This window comes from Artibeus jamaicensis, unplaced genomic scaffold, assembly GCF_021234435.1.
Source record: "Artibeus jamaicensis isolate MK-2021 breed Jamaican fruit bat unplaced genomic scaffold, CSHL_Jam_final scaffold_369, whole genome shotgun sequence".
NCBI classification, from domain to species: domain Eukaryota; kingdom Metazoa; phylum Chordata; class Mammalia; order Chiroptera; family Phyllostomidae; genus Artibeus; species Artibeus jamaicensis.
Window position 1 is genome coordinate 19,680,079 of NW_026522042.1, and position 16,106 is coordinate 19,696,184.

The following is a 16,106-nucleotide window of genomic DNA, read 5'->3' on the forward strand; positions in this document are numbered from 1 at the left end:
GCTCCTTGTCATAGGAAATAGTACATATAATGTGCTTTGTGTAAAACGGATGTGACTGTATTTGACTGAAGGGTGTGGGAACGTTTTTTTCCCAATCCCTTCCTACCTCTGTACATTCGTGAATTTCACAATTTTACCCAATGAGCAAGCCTTGTATGTGTATGAAAAAGTGCTATAAAATTAAGGCCTTGTAAACCTTTAAGGGGAAAGAATTTCAAATTATCTTCTTTGCAGCAAAACTGCTTCATCTTATCCTCCTTAGAGTTACTATGGGGTCACGTGGAATTACATCTCCCTTCTGGCACAAAGTGCTCTTTTCAGTGTTTACAAGCTGTATTTAAGGGATGCCTCAGTGCAGTTCAGGTTCATGAGGGTGATACCCTACAATACCCCTGCCAGAATGATGCAACATGAATGGAAACGCCAGAGTTACACACTTCGCTCATATACGACTCAAGGTGCATCAACACATATGAGCAGAAACACAGATTTAGCATCAGTTTTAGAGTTTTCCCTTGGAGAGCTGCTATTTTCGTCTGTACACTCATTCTTCTCTCACAGCCGAAATGCAAGCTCACCATTCCCTGAGTGAATATGGATGCGCATCTGCTTTGAGGGACATACATGCGAAGCAGCTAAAGACTGCAGCTATGTGTACTCATATTTGCCAAGACATCTGAGTGGATTTATTTTACCTAATTAAACTGCCACATTTGCATTCCACCTGAATTTGTGAGTATTTAAATCAGTTTCAGGCTCTTGAGTCTGTCCTGGTTTAGGATTTATGACATTGTGTGCTATTTATCATAATTAGAATTGGAAATATAAAGGTGAGTCATTGGGTGTTTTTACTGTATAAGTTTAAGAACATTTATATATGTTTATAGTAAAACTAATATATTGATAGGCACTATGTCAGCTAATCCCCACAAACATTACTTGAAATAGACACTAATACCACATTTATGTGGACATGAATATGGAAAGAATCTAAGAGACGCTAAAAAGAAGAATTTAAGATCTTTCTGGAAACTATGTAGGATCTACTAAGCCTCTAAAGTAGAAGAGTGAACAGTATTTTGAGAATTATTAGTTATTCTCTCCTCTTTTGTTGTTCTATTCAACTCTCTTAAGAAAGGTGTCTAACACCTTGCCTCATCTGGCACCATGCAAAGCAAGCCCAGAACGTGTGGCACACGAGAGGGGATGTTTCATGACCCCCATGGAGGGACCAGGCCCCAGAAGACAGCTCACTTCTCATACCTCAAGTACAAGTGTGTGGGCCCCAGGACCATTCTCACTACAGACCATCTGGTTACAAATTTAAGAGTACATTAGAGTGACTAACAGAACTCAGTCAAAACACTATATTTATACTTAGCAGTTTATTCTAGTGAAATCGGGGCAATTAAACTCAGCCAAGGGAAGAGACAAATAAGGCATAATTCAGGAGGGTCCAAATTCACAGCTCGTTGTCATTCACTCTCTGTGGAGTGGAGTCGTGGAAGGTTTTATGACTTTCCAATCATGACATGTGACACTGTGCAGAAAGTATTGCCAGTCTGAGAAGACCACTTTGGTATCCATAGCTTTAATTGGAGCTTGACTACATGCTGCCTCCTTGGCTGTCCTTTGGCCTCCATCCTCTCTGAGAAATTTGGGCTAATAATTTTAGTCTCTAGATCTCCATGTGTTGGAACTGGACCCTGTGTCCCAAACCCCTAATTATAATTTACATTGTGGGACTGTTACTGAACAGAGGTCCAAGGGTGGGTGTGTGTGAAATATTTGACCCACCTAGGGATTCTAAAAACTGCTACAGAACAACAGGGGCCCCTCCCAAGGATGGTATATTAATACTTACTGGGCTTGTCTGTCCACCACCAATTGGGAAGACATCTCTCAATGACAGAGATTTGTGAAAAGGAAAGGTTTATTTAAAGCTGTACAGACTTAAAGTAGTGACCCAATGTCCCCATTAAAATATCAAAGTCCTTTACAAGAACCACAGATGCCCACAGCGCTTCCTTCCCCCCTGCCCTAATTCAGGGTACCGTATCTCAGGAAAAGAGCACACATCTGTTTCAGGCCACTGGCACTATCAGCTGTTTCGCCGTCCAGGCAGGATCTCCAGTTAATCCAAAGTCATGCGGCACCTTCTCACAGTCCACTGGCAAGAGTTCTTTGTATCCATTTTTCCAGTCAGAGTCTTTCCTGCTTCCCGGGCCACTCGGCCAAAGGAAGCACCCCAAAGCCAAGTGGGCCTCTTCTACCAAAGCTGCAGGGGTCAGCACTCTGACCAAAAGCCCGTGTCTTTCTTCTTCACCTGGCTGCAGGAATCTCCATTCTGGCAAAGCTGCGTGGTTTTTCCTTTCACCTGGGAAAGAGGGGGTCTGCACTCTGCCAAAACCGTGTGGCTCTCTCTTTCCCCTGGGCAAGAGTGGGTCCTCACTCTACCCTAAACCACTTAGCTCTCTCCCCCCAAGGGCTGCAGCGTCTGCATTTAAATCTCCACGTCAGCCCTCCTTGGCAGCCCCATTTCCGACTCCTCCCACAATTGGTTACACCTGCCAGGACTCCCGTACTATTACAAGTTTACTGGGCTGCCATAGTGAGTCTGGGCAGGTGTGGCTCCTTGGCATGGAGCCAATCAACTTCAAGCTCTCACACAGGCGCTGTAACTCAGGAGACCTGCCCCCCAGTTAGTCTTGGGTGGAAGTAACTTCCATCCCCCTGGCTCAGAGCATGTCCACAGCTATTTAACATATCTATGAAACCAGTTAAAGGTTAGAGATAGGTTAAATGACCATTCCAGAGGTTAGCTGTGAAACTGTTGCTATGCAAAACAACTCTCAATGGCCCTGTTCCATTTGTCCTTTCCCCCAGCTGACACCTGGGGGGTGGGGGAGTGAGGACATCTTACTATTTCCTGGACACCCTGAGCTCTGGACCCCATCCCAAATCCTTTTCTGCCCGCCCCCCTTCACTGTGCCCTGTTACAGGACTGTCTGGTGGCCAAAGTCCTGGTGAAAGCATGATATTCTCATCAGGTCAATGTCCCCCATACGTCTAGAGATTATCTCCCCGTAACTGAGGGCTTATATTCCTCATTACACAATGTCCTATAAATGGATTGTAAGAAACATATTTATAATAATTTTAAAAACTTAATTTCTTATTTTAAAAAACATGCTGAATTGTAAACTACAACAACGAAAATACTTATTTTCCATTCCTAATACAAGTACACTCGAATCTGCCAGGTATTTTATTCCACGCTGTGTAAAGTGCTTACCATCTATAAGTATTAGAGCTCTCATTTTATTGGGAGGTGTGAGTGTGGGGGCAGTTGGAAAGAGTGGTATATTTTTAAAATATGATATTTACCATTGCATTATACTTTTCAAGATGAAATGCAATATAGCCTCCTGAAATCTCCATTGTATAACTGGGTATTTACATTAGTTTCTAAAAATCTAAATTGATGTTGTTTACCAGCAATGGAAATTGAATACTTGATGAATTTGAGTAATTTTCACAGTATATGTATATCTGATAAGCATGTATCAACTAAGATAGTCGTTCTTAAAATACAGGACACAGTCAGAATGAGAAAACATTCATTGTCATTCGGGCTCTGTTTGTGAATTACACACACACACGTTTTACAAAATGCCCAAATGATAGAAAACTCTCACGGTTAAAACAGGATTTCATTTACGAAATATGCTTATTTTCCCTCGTGGAGTTAGCCATTAATCTTTTAGACAAGGTCAGGAGCAGCAGGAATATGTAGACGAACAGGTCCGGATTAAGAGGATATTAGAGTCTTGTGTAGCGCTGGGTGGGAAGGGTGGCCCGAGGACAAGCCTCAGAGAGAAACAAGAAAGATCTGCACACCTTAGCAGATAATCTAATATTTATTCAAGAGACAGCATCTCTCCAAGAAATGAATTCTGGAAAACAGTTTTTTTCATATTATGTTTTTGAGTATCATTTATAAACCTCACAGGCACTCGGGGCAGTATTTGGACATGGTTTTATGTTTAGAGCATATGCTCAGCCCTTGACCAGTCTAGTAGTAAAGACTCAGCTCCTGTGCTCCCTCTGATTGCAGCAGTATTTTGGTTTTCACTTCTAATCTTCTGTTTTCTTATCGCTATTTACTGAGTCATATACATTTTGGTGAATCCGTTTCTGTGTTCCGTTTTGAACTTTGACAGACGCACACTCTGCCTTATGCTGCAGTCACAGTGTTTGGTACAGTGTTGCAACACAGTGAATGATTGGTGAAAACGTGATTAAGGTAAACACCTAATGCTTTCAAATAGGTGTTTAATCAACGATGCAGACGCATTCTCCAGATAGAATTGCTTTACATTGTTCTCCACTAAGCTGCATAAATAATTTCAAATTATAATTTATGAAAAATGCTTATGCAGCTGAGGTAGTATAATCAAATTATATGTTCAGAGAAACTAAAGAGATGAATAATTAACAATATTCTTAAATTTTCTGATTAACATCAGATATCTCAAATAATATTATGATTTTATGGTTTAATTTTGGACGAGTGTTTGAGTGGCCTTGCTGCTGATCACAGAGGAATTCGGTTGCTCGAGATAACAGATATGCAGGGTGGCAAAGTCAATGTTACTTTTACTGAAAATCTTTAAACAAAAACTGTACTTTTCCCAGATAGAAATCCAATTTTCGTATGTGTGGGATGGACTTCCCAAGGGCTGTTAGGATCAGCATTTCTTCTAAAAATAAAACTTCAGTGGAGTCAAACAAAATTCTAGGTTAAGTCCAGGAATTTGATACCAAAAGAGCTTAGAAGAGATCATTTTGGCCCAGATACATTTTTGGAAAAAAATTTCCTGAAATAAATGAACCTCAATATGAGCACTGAAGAATATCTGATTTGAAATATCGTTAGTGGGATATAATAGCTGCTAAATGTGTGGTATATTGGTAATGGCTCATAAAAGATCTCAATTTTGTTAGTATTAAACTTTGTTTCTGTCGTTTGCACAGCTCATTCTCCTCCTCCCCTCTCTTGTCCTTTTCTTCCTTCTCTTCTCAAGTCATATCTAGCTGATATCTACCTGCTTCTTCAATGGATACATCATGACCTGCCATCAAAGAACAGATTTTATTTTATGAGTATTTTATTAATAAGTATATCAGTAACAGTAACAGTCAGGAATGCGGGCAGGGGCTGCAGTTCAAATAAGAAGAGTTGTGACTGACAACGGAGCCAGCAGCCCTTTCTTATGACACACCCAGTCGAGCCAGTCACTGAAGACCTCTGCGGTCATCCAGGGCCATCTCTGCTTAGAAAGTTCAGTGGGACCTCGGTTCTCAAGCTTAATTCGCTCTGGAAGGCTGTTTGAGAAGGATTTTATTTTATTTTTTTTAATGTTCTTTTTTTTAATATTAAATTTTATTTAGTTACTTTTCAAGTACATTTTTTTTATCTATTTCTCCCATCCCACCCCACCCCCCCGCCCAGTCTCCCCCCTCCCTCCCATCCCCCCCCCCCCAGTCCTCATCTCTGTGTCTTTCATACTTGTTCCTCAAAATCCCTCCCCCTTTTTCCCCTTAAGTTCCCTTCCCTCTCCCCTCTGGTCGCTGCCCACTTGTTCTCTATTTAGTGTCTTTGTTTTTATTCTGTTTGCTTGTTTGTTTTATTCTTTAGCTTCCTGTCAAAGGTGAGATCATATGGTATTTGTCTTTCAATGCCTGGCCTATTTCACTCAGCATAATGCTTTCCAGTTCCATCCATGTTGTTGCAAAAGGTAGTAGCTCCTTCTTTCTCTCTGCTGCATAGAATTCCATTGTGTATATGTACCACAATTTTTTGATCCATTCATTTACTGATGGGCACCTAGGTTGCTTCCAACTCTTGGCTATTGTAAATTGTACTGCTATGAACATTGTGGTGCATAGGTTCTTTGAAATTGATGTTTTAGGATTCTTGGGGTATAATCCTAGCAGTGGAATTGCTGGGTCAAAAGGCAGGTCACTTTTTATTTTTCTGAGAAAATTCCATACTGTTTTCCATAATGGTTGTACCAGTCTGCAATCCCACCAACAGTGAACTAAGGACCCCTTTTCCCCACACCCTCTCCAACATTTGTTGTTTGTTGCTTTGTCTATTATAGCCATCCTGACTGGTGTAAAGTGGTATCTCATTGTGGTTTTAATTTGCATCTCTCTGATAGCTAACGATATTGAGCATCTCTTCATGTGTCTCTGGATATTCTGTATGTCCTCTTTAGAGAAGTGTCTGTTCAAGTCCTTTTCCCATTTTTTAATTGGGTTCGATGTCTTCCTAGAGTGGAGTTGTGTAAGTTCTTTGTATATTTTGGAGATTAAACCTTTATCTGAGGTATCATTGGCAAATATGTTTTCCCATACAGTTGGTTGTCTTTTTAATTTAATACTGTTTTCTTTAGCCATGCAGAAGCTTTTTATTTTGATGAGATCACATTTGTTTATTCTTTCCTTTATATTCCTTGCTCTAGGGGACATATCTGTAAAAATGTTGCTGCGTGGAATATCTGAGATTTTCTTGCCAATGTTCTCCTCTAGGACTTTAATGGTGTCATGGCTTATATTTAAGTCTTTTATCCACCTTGAATTTATTTTGGTGTATGGTGTAAGTTGGTGCTCAAGTTTCATGTTTTTGCACATAGCTGTCCAGTTCTCCCAACACCATTTGTTGAAGAGGCTATCTTTACTCCATTTTATGTTACTGCCCCCTTTGTCAAATATTAATTGAGTGTAGAGAGTTGGGTTGATTTCTGGGCTCTCCGTTCTAATCCATTGGTCTATGTGCCTGTTTTTATGCCAGTACCAGGCTGTTTTGATTACAGTGGCCTTGTAATACAGTTTGATATCAGGTATTGTGATCCCTCCTACTTTGTTCTTCTTTCTCAAAAGAGCAGCTGCTATTCGGGCTCATTTATGATTCCATATAAATTTTTGAAGTGTTTGTTCTATGTCTGTGAAATACGCCATTGGTACTTTAATAGGTATTGCATTGAATCTGTATATTGCTTTGGGTATTATGGACATTTTGATGATGTTAATTCTTCCAATCCATGAACACGGTATATGTTTCCATTTGTTTGTGTCTTCCTTGATTTCTTTCTTCAGTGCTGTGTAGTTTTCTGCATACAGGTCTTTTACCTCTTTGGTTAGGTTTATTCCCAGATATTTTATTTTTCTTTTTGCTATATCGAATGGGATTTTTTCCTTGATTTCTGCTTCTGCTGATTCATTGTTAGTATACAAAAATGCCTTTGATTTCTGGATATTGACTTTGTATCCTGCTGTTTTGCCAAATTCATTAATTAGTTTGAGCAGTTTTTGGGTAGAGTCTATAGGATTTTCCATGTACACTATCATGTCATCTGCAAACAGTGGCAGTTTTGTTTCCTCCTTTCCTATTTGGATGCCTTTTATTTCCTTTTCCCGCCTGATCGCTGTGGCCAAAACTTCTAATACTATATTGAATAGAAGTGGTGAAAGTGGACATCCTTGTCTTGTTCCTGATCTTAGTGGAAAAGCTTTTAGTTTTTGCCCATTGAGTATGATATTGGCTGTAGGTCTCTCATAAATGGCCTTTATTATATTGAGGAATGTTCCCTCTATTCCCATTTTGCTGAGTGTTTTTATCATAAATGGGTGTTGTACCTTATCGAAAGCTTTTTCTGCGTCTATTGATATGATCATGTGGTTTTTGTCTTTGCTTTTGTTTTTGTGATGAATTGCATTTACTGTTTTGCAAATGTTGAACCATCCTTGCATCCCTGGGATGAATCCCACTTGGTCATGGTGTATAATCTTTTGGATATATTGTTGGATGCGATTTGCCAATATTTTGTTGAGGATTTTAGTGTCTATGTTCATCAGCGATATTGGCCTGAAGTTTTCTTTCTTTGTTGTATCTCTCTCTGGTTTTGGAATTAGGATGATGCTGGCTTCATAAAAGGAGTTTGGGAGTTTTCCGTCCTTTTGGATTTTTTGGAATAGTCTGTGAAGAATGGGGGTTAGCTCTTCCTTAAATGCTTTGTAGAATTCTCCTGTGAATCCATCTGGTCCAGGGCTTTTGTGTGATGGGAGTTTTTTTATTACTGCTTCAATTTCTTTTGCTGTTATTGGTCTATTAAAGTGTTCTACTTCTTTTTCATTGAGTTTTGGGAGATTATATTTTTCTAGAAATGTGTCCATTTCCCCTAGGTTCTCAAATTTCTTGGCATACAGTTCTTCATAGTAATTTCTTACAATCCTTTCTATTTCTGTGGTATCAGTTGTAATCTCTCCTCTTTCATTTCTGATTGTGTTTATTTGTGTCCGTTCCTGAGAAGGAATTTTTTAATGGAAAAAAAGCCAAATTATTTTTTCCCATTAGAAATACAGTATTATCAGTAAAAGTTCATCCGAGACGAAGTTTTGTTCAACAACCGAGACATTGTATCCATGAACAATTTGTTGAGTGACCAAATTGTTCGAAATGGGAGGTGTTTGAAATGGGGAAATGGAAGAACTACGGTTTGACTGTATTGTTGTTGGCTGTGGACCGGGCAGGACCAAGGCGGGGGTGTCAGACAGGTCTGAAGATGGGTTTTTTCAAAGTTGTGAGAAAATAATTTTGCGGACTCGTGTAGAGGATTTGAGATATGGTGGCAAGGTTTATTGGAGAGGTGTGCAAAGCATAAATACCCCTGAAGAGGCTGCTGCACTACCTCATCTGTACCCCAGGTGGCGCAGCTCAGTTTCACTGCAGAAGATGTCCAGACTCTGGCTCTAGTGCTTGCACTTGTCCCAGCCAATCCCAGGAGGAGTGCCAAGGACCAGATATACTGTGTCATTACTACATCAGCATCTGACGCTTCAGTAGTCTAGGTTAGTCTCTGTTCCCCACTGGCCCACTTTCAGAACTGCACTTTGACCTGGAAAGTTGCAATAAGAGAACATTTTGTGTCCTTTGTCAAGCTTGGATTATATCTCCTTGGATTTGAGAAAGAGTAAACCTTCTTTCAGACTAACCAATCTTTTCTTCTATTTCTTCATGGGCTTTGCTGAGCCCACTCCCTATCCAATCTTTTTGCTGGATTGTCCAGGTTTGCATGCTCTTACACTATCTAATTCTTTTCTCAGATTTTCCCAGGCTAGACTCTTCGCATTCATGGTCACTGTTTTGGGTCCTACAGCTCATGCCTCAAATTTCTACTTCTTCTTCTGGCTCTTACTGTGCATGCCCTTAGTAGGAGGATCTTGTGCTGCCTCATCTTGGCTTTTGCTGAACATGAGCCCAGCAGAGGAATTGCAGTTGGCTAGTGCTCCTTCCTCTGGTACCGGGGCAAAGGAGCCATTGCCTCTGTTCCACACCCTGGAGACTGGAAAACCCATCTTTCCTGCCTGCTCATGGAATTAAAGTCTTTTTGGTGACAGATACATCTTTCCCTTGGCTTGACTGGGAGCTGTCATTTCCTAACTTAATCAAGCTTAGCTTTCTTCTCTTTTATTAATACCTAAGAGCTGCCTACACTAGCAGTGCCACTGTAATAAATTCTTTGTAGAGAAAACTTAGGCTGTGACGCCATGAGTCAGCTGATGGTATAGTTAGAATCAGGTGCATGAACAGTTCTTTGATAGAAAAGAAAAAGATCTAAAGAATAGGAGGTGATAATGAGAACCAACCACTGGTGGAATGGTCAGTCTTTAGCTGAAGGAATGTCAGGGTATTTTAGAAATAGTCATGTATAATATAAAATAATAAATTGTTAGTGAGGCTATTAGGAAGTTGAAATGAGGGAGAAAAATTTTATTTTTATAATGATGTGTTGAGGACTACCGAAACCAATAAGGTAAGTTCTGTCCTAGCATTGAATTAATAAGTAAGAATACTGATTTGGAGCCATGGGTGAGAATGGGAAGAATGTATACCTGCAGTCTTGAAAATGTTGTTACCAATAGCTTTGCAACTGCCAGAAGCCATGGAATGTGCATAATTTAGTTTTCAAATGTCAGGATAAATAGGCTGACTTCTGGGCTACTTAAACAAGTAGGAGGTAGGAGAAGGATATTGGAGGTTTGAGCAACAAAATAAACAATGTGTCTCGTACTAAATAGTATACAAACACAGACACACACCCTCTCCTCTTGCCTGTCTTTCTGTGATAATTTTACTCATACATATGCATATAATAGCTAAAATAGTATATATGTGTATATATGTATATAACTATGTATAAATAAAATAGTATGTGTATAGTATAATAGTATACTACATGTGTAACCTTACCATACATACCCCTAGTATATAACTGATTGGAACTGACTGGAAACAGTTACGGAGTGGATATTGTTGGTATCTCAAGTACTATCCATCTGTGAGCTTGCCTTGTCTCACAGCAAGCCTGTGAGATAAGTTTGCTGTTGTTCCCATTGTAGAGATGGGGAAATAAAACAAGGAGGCCAAAGAACTGGCCTAAAGCCATATGACAGGTAAGTCATGGAACAAGGACTGGGATCCAGAGTTGGGAGTCTTCACTGTTCTCTGATGTGAACCATGTGAGCACAGTGTCCTATTGTAGACCTTCCTAGTAACTGTGGTGGAACGCATTGCAAAGCAGATTATACAATACAGTCTTTAATTGGATTTAAGAGACTTTGTAAAGGAGCTTATATAAGGAGTTCCAAATATTCATTCATAGCTGTTTAAATATCTTCTATAATATCTATTTCTTCCCAGAGTCCGTGTGGTATTGGAGAAGTAATGTATTACTTATTCATTGGAAAATGATTTTTGGAAAGGCAGACTTTCTTTCATGCAAATACTAGCTCCATCTCTTATTACCTTTGTGGCATTAAAAACATCACATAAATTTTATTACATCTTAATGTCCCCATCTATATAAAGGGGCCTTCAATCTGTACTTAGTAAGGTTAATAAAATAATAAGATATATATATATATATATATATATATATATATATATATATATAATATTTGGAGAACAGTGTTGTTTGCCATAGAGGAAACCATAAAAATATTACTTATTTTTATATCATAGTACTATAAAGTAGATAAGTTAAAAATAAAAACAGGTGAGTTGAGAATGGAAATGTGGATATTTTCACTAGGTAACCTTACCAAATGGTTGAGGAGCAACTAGACTGGTTGCCAAAAAGTGTTTTGTGGTTTAAAGCAAGTGTAAAACAAAGTGGGGTTTGGATATTAAATATTTCAAAAATGTAGTTTATATTTTAATGAAATTAAAGGAAAGGATAAAAGATCTATACCTCTAATCATGAAACACATTTTATTATATGTTCATGAACATAGGAATTTTCAAGCATAAGAGTTTGAAATAAACATTTCTATGCCATTTAAAATGATTTTTTCCACATTAAAATATCTTACCCCCATAAATTTCATTGAAAAGAAGGAAGCATTACTGTCAAGGCAAGAACAATGCCCATGCCCCCTTCCTGAGCATTTACTATTTGCTAGGTGCTTGTGCAGTCTGAGATAACATAGATTAGTACATTGGTGTAGACCTACACAGGTATGTGCGTGTACATACTATAAAATAAAATTTAATTTGGGCCCAATAAAGTGCTACATACTACTGAGGTGAATATTAGAAAATGTGACCCTTAAATAATAGTTTTTTAATTAAAAAGTGCAAGTTAACTTAAGTCTTGGCTACTTACGGATTGAGTTATGGGATGGACTCAATTTTTCAGAGTGTAAAGTTTTTGTTTCTTTACTTTCAACACATTTACCTCAAGTGTTTCTAAGAAATAGTCAATGAAATATTAATTGATTCTTTGTTAGTTCACAAACATGTTTTTGTTTATTTTTTTCTAAAGAATTGAGTAAGCTGAAAAATTGATTAGAAAAACCAATAATGAAATTCCTTAGACTATATATTTGGTAAATTTTATAATTCATTTGGTACAGATTTATTTACTAGAAATTCAATCTAAGCATAATGTCAGCTTTATGTATTATTTGAATAATTGACAACAAGGTCTGCCTGTTAGTAAACTTACAGGAATATTTAAATGCAAGAGTAAGACAATATGCTTCTTTCTAAGGATTAATTTTGTTTCTTGAAGAACATCTTCTTTGAAGCATATGTTGTGCGTTGGGTACTGAACCTTCTAAAACAGTGTCGGGTTCCATAGGGCGTGGCAAGCACTCTGGGAATATTCCCACACCCTGTGATTTCATGTTAACTCCTTGCTGCTTTATTTAACCATTGAACCACTGCAGTTTAGTCTCTAGAATTCATTGCAAAGTAATATGCGTACCCAAAGTTCCAATATATTCTCATTACTTTCCCTTTATCATATTTCAGATGACATTATTTATTTATGATTACCTTTATTAAAGGTTTTTTTCTTTGTCATTCACCTTTTTTTTTCCTGGAGTATTCCAATTTTACAAATAGTTTTTTAGGAAGGTCTATGATAAAAATACTGTGTGATGCCCTAAGAGATAAACAAAAAAAATTAGATGAGGACCCTTAATTCTAGGTAGTCTAATTAATACAAGACATTCATGCGTGATGCAGTGAATGAATAAATATTAAAAATATAATATATGCACATAATTATGGCATAACTTTGAAACATAGCCTTTTTAATTCTTTTAACTCTCCTGTGAAGTTATCAGTAATCTACTTATTTTTATGAGGCCTTAAGAAGATAATTATAAAGGGAAGACTCCAAATAGCCGCAACTTTTCTGGCTTCAAGTGCGCACCCTCTCTAATGAGGCTATCAGCTAGAATAGGCAAAAGAGCAGCTAATTATAAAGAAGACTTTGAAAAGTCTTAATTCTCTCATGTGAAATTGGTCGTAGTTGCCTGATTTATTTCTCTTGTGGTTTCTCCTTTGCAAAATCCTGAACTTCAATTGTATCTGAAGCAACAAAAAAACATTGTTATATTGTTTATAGTAGTCAAAATCCTTACCTCCAAAAAGCTGAGATAAATAATTTTATGAAGTAGTTCTGGAAAACACCAACTCATTAGTCCTAAGGAGAGACCTTATTCTGAAAACCATTATGTGGCTTAGTTGTCAATAGTCATCAACATCTCAGCTCCTTTGGCTGATGATGGTGCCCTTTTTCCTACATTAGAATCTGAACAGTACATGTGTAGACTGACAATTTTAGATGCAATGAATAAAAACTTCTTCTGAAAGTCAACTCTTTATTTCAATAAACTGAACTATATCTTGTATATCTTGACTCAAATGCAGACCAAATTTAGAAGTAAAAACTAAATACAAAACATAACATATTAACCTTTTAAAGTAAAAACTAGGAGTTCGAGTCGATTTAGTCATTTCATATTTTTTAAATCAACTTGAGTTCTATACTGATTAGAAAATAAAGTCGGATAATAAACAAACATTAATATAATTTACAAACATAAGATTGTTTCTCTTTTCTGTCTGGGCTTAAGAAATCCAATAAAGCCAATGTTTTGGTTAAGAATTTTTGAGGGCCCCGAGTTTCTTTCATTTTGTGACATTGCCTTTTCTCAGGTATGAGCCCTGTCCTCATGATCTAAGGTAACTAACCCATCTATGTCAAGTTCACATTGGCCAGAAATCCTATGCATAATCACACCTGAGTGCAGGGAAACAAGAAAATTTATTTCCACTTAAAATCTACTGCAGTGTGGCTATTGATCAATAAAAAGAAAAATGATCTATGTGTCCATGATTTTCATAGAAACACAAGTCTCTGTGCCTGCCATAGGCTCCATGATCTGAGCCCTCGGTTTTGCCCAGAACAAACTGTATTTTGAACTTTGTGAGTTTTTTGCTACAATGGTAGTATATCAACATTACAGGGGCTTTTACTTTTGATGGGTTACTCATTTTTAGCTCATCTCTCTTTTACTGAATGAAGGCAGTCCATACATTGTCTTTGAACTTTTTGAGAATGCTTCATGACCTAAGGTAAGAATAACTTTCATAAATAGTCCATGTAGGCAAGAGAACAATAAGTATTATTTAATAATTTGATACATAAATACTCATTAGGTCACTATTATTATTTGTGCAGTTTAACAGGCACAAATTTAAAAACCTATTTTGTTCTGTTTGTGGAATTGATGATAGATAGATGACTAAATCTGTTAAGATCAAGGATCGCTGAGTTCCACCTGCACATTCATCAAGCTCTGTGCATTTTTTCAAGGTGTCTATTAGGTGTATAACTGCTTAAAATCTCTGTACACTACTGCCCAACTTTTATTTACTCTTGGGTGCCAAATATAGCATTTTAAATGATAGTTTATTTGTGTATGGCTATTAGTTTTAATTAGTTCACTTTTTAAATTCATTTCCCCATTATGTATGTTTAAACTCTATACATATAATTGTGTATACACTTTTAAATTTATATACATACAGATTTAAATTTATGGAGGTGACATTCACTCACAGACTATGCAGATTTCAAGGGTACAAGTCGACATCATTTGCACACTGCATCATGCACCCACTGCCCAAAGCAAAATCTCTTTCCATCCCAATTAATGCTGCTCATCTCTACCTATCCCCAACCCTGCTTTTATTCTGGCTATAACCAGACTATAGTCTGTGTCTATGTATGAGGGTTTATATATATATATATATATATATATATATATATATATATATATATATATATATATATAACTCCTTTACCTTCTTTTATCCTGTCCCCAAACCCCCCTATTCTCTGACAGCTGTCAGTCTGTTCCATGTATCCGTCAGTTTCTATTTTGTTCCACAGTTTATTTTGTTCATTAGATTCCACATATGAGTGAGATCATATGATATTGTCTTTCTCTGACTGAGTTATTCCACTCAGCATAACACTGTCCAGGTTCATCCATGTTGTTGCCAAAGGTAAGATTTCCTTCTTTTTTACAGTAGAGTAGTATTCCACTGTGTGAATGTACCATAGCTTTTTTATCTACTCATCTACTGATGGACACTTGGGCTGTTTCCAGATCTTGGCTACTGTTAATAATGCTGCAATAAACATACAGGTGCATATATTCTCTTGAGTTACTTTCTTTAATTTCTTGAATTATCTTTTCCTAATCTCTATGTTTACCCAATCTCATAAGGATTGGCCTGAAGTAGGAAAATTTTTGAGTTTGTGCATACTCTCTTTGCTCCACCACATGGGGCCTGGTGGAAGCCAGCCAGCTTTCTTGATTTCTCCTTTGTAGGTGGGAGAATTTCTCCACTTATTGGGAACTGCTCTGCCTGGTTTCAGGAGTTGTAACTGCCCCGCATGGCTAAGGCTGAGTGAGTGACCTCCAGAATGGGAGCCACTAAGGAGACAAATCTTGCCTCTGCTTCATCACCAGCCCTCAATGCTTGGTTGGTTAGTCAGAGATGGGTAAGATCCCTCGGGGGGTGGGGGGCAACCTAAGCCAGACACAGTCACTTGGGAGGCCATCATGGAAGGACTCCAGGGTTGCAACAAAGAGGGAGTGATGGACTCTCGCCCCCCAGCTATTCTGACATAGCCTGAGTCCCCATTTCCATCTGGGAGAAGCACTTCCTTGCTGTAATCCACTTAAGCCTAAAAGCCTATGATGGGGAAGGCAGTGCAGCCCTGTGCTGGGAAGGGCGGGTTCCCCCGGGTGATCAGGCCTAAGAAAGAATATGTAAAATCCTGTGAAACCTGCTTTGTTTAGAATGCTTCTGTATTTTTGTGCAAACAAACCCAATAAAAGCCCATTGAGGAAAAGGCTCTTGGTCCTCCCCCTTTTAGGGATTGGCCACCTTTCCTCCCCAAGAAGATTCTGTCTTGCTAGTTTCACTTTCATCTGTGGTGGACCAGGGGACTTTGTGGGCAAAGTTGCCCCCCCATCCACCTGCTTTCTCCACCTTTCATATGTGAGTATTCTTCTTTGTATTTAGGCCTCAGTTCAAGGTGCTGCTTTCTGTCACCAAAGCCCTCTTTCATCCCCTCTGGTGTCCAAGAGTTCAAGCCGCTGGCGTGTGAACACTGATGAGTGACCACAGAGTGCTCGAAGAAGGTTCAGTGGCAGGTTGTACCTTAATT